At 40.7% G+C, this 1206-nt stretch overlaps 1 protein-coding gene across 3 annotated transcripts in view; it reads right to left on the reverse strand.

Annotated features, from left to right (window-relative positions):
* MAST4 (microtubule associated serine/threonine kinase family member 4) overlaps window positions 1–1206 on the reverse strand; it is a 585627-nt gene that overhangs the window by 37721 nt on the left and 546700 nt on the right. The gene's annotated exons all lie outside the window — the stretch shown is intronic.

A 1206-nucleotide genomic window follows, 5' to 3' on the forward strand; every position in this document is an offset into this window, starting at 1 on the left:
CCCAGCCGCTCCGTGGCATGTGGGATCTTCCCGAACCGGGGCACGAACCCATGTCCCCTGCGTCGGCCGGCGGACTCTCAACCACTGTGCCACCTGGGAAGCCCCTAATTGATTTTTTTAAAAAAATTCTTTCAATAAAAGTTACAGGTCACACATAAGGCAAATTCATTGCACTGAAGAAAATGGACAGTCTCCAGAGTGAGCTACTTTCCAATAGCTAGCTGTTGTTTTCAGTTGTTCTATAACAGAACAAAATCCGATATGTAAGTTAAAACAGGAAAACAATGAACAAAAGTACATACATATTCTGAGCTAGATCCTTTCTAGCATTAGATATCTATTCGGCATTTTTTCACAACTGACTAAAGCAATAATTTTCTATATGATACTCATGCGATCTACAAAAAGGGACCATAGACTATAGCTTCTTAAAGTAGCTGACTTCCAACTTGAGAGTAATTTACTTCCCATGAACTTTCTAGATAAATAAGAAGTATGTAATAGGTCATATGAGGCTGCCCTCCCTGCTACAAAGAGTAGCATATTTCTTCACTACAGACCTCGGCATGAGTTACACCTAAGCCTGTTTCAACAGGAAATGCATTTCCCAACCTAAAAGGGGGTCCAGAGTACACTGCATTTCTGGGCCATGTGACCCACAGCTGAGGTGTCTGGCAACTTTACTGTAAAGTGAGCAGGCTGCATGGAATTTCTGCCAAAAGCCTCATCCAAATACTCTGCAGAACCAATTCTGTCTGGGTAAAGACAATGGACTCCCTGAAGCTTCAAATGATGTAGAGAAAAGAAGTAATTCGGAGGAGGATCCTTCAAACCCCACCTGGAAATGATGAGCAACAAAGAAAATGTCTTGGACGGGCTCCTTTTCTCATAAGTTACTCCTCACTTATCTCATTATTAAGGGACAACAGGTTTGAACTCTCAGGTTAGGCAATTCTCAAATAATTAATAATTTACCTAAAGAGCTATCATCATTAGAAGTGTGTAATAGGTTGTACGAGGCTGTCCTGAAACAAACGCAATGATCAACTAAGTAATAATTTACCTGAAAAGCTATCAATCATAGTAAAGTACATCCAGTAGTCTGTTTCCTAAACAAGGGGTTATCTGAGATGCATTTTTCACTAGTGATTTTCATTGCCTCCAAAAAATGAACTCGAAGGGGACTAGGACACCCTATATTCCTGC

This window comes from Lipotes vexillifer, unplaced genomic scaffold, assembly GCF_000442215.2.
Source record: "Lipotes vexillifer unplaced genomic scaffold, Lipotes_vexillifer_v1.1 scaffold241, whole genome shotgun sequence".
Classification (NCBI taxonomy): domain Eukaryota; kingdom Metazoa; phylum Chordata; class Mammalia; order Artiodactyla; family Lipotidae; genus Lipotes; species Lipotes vexillifer.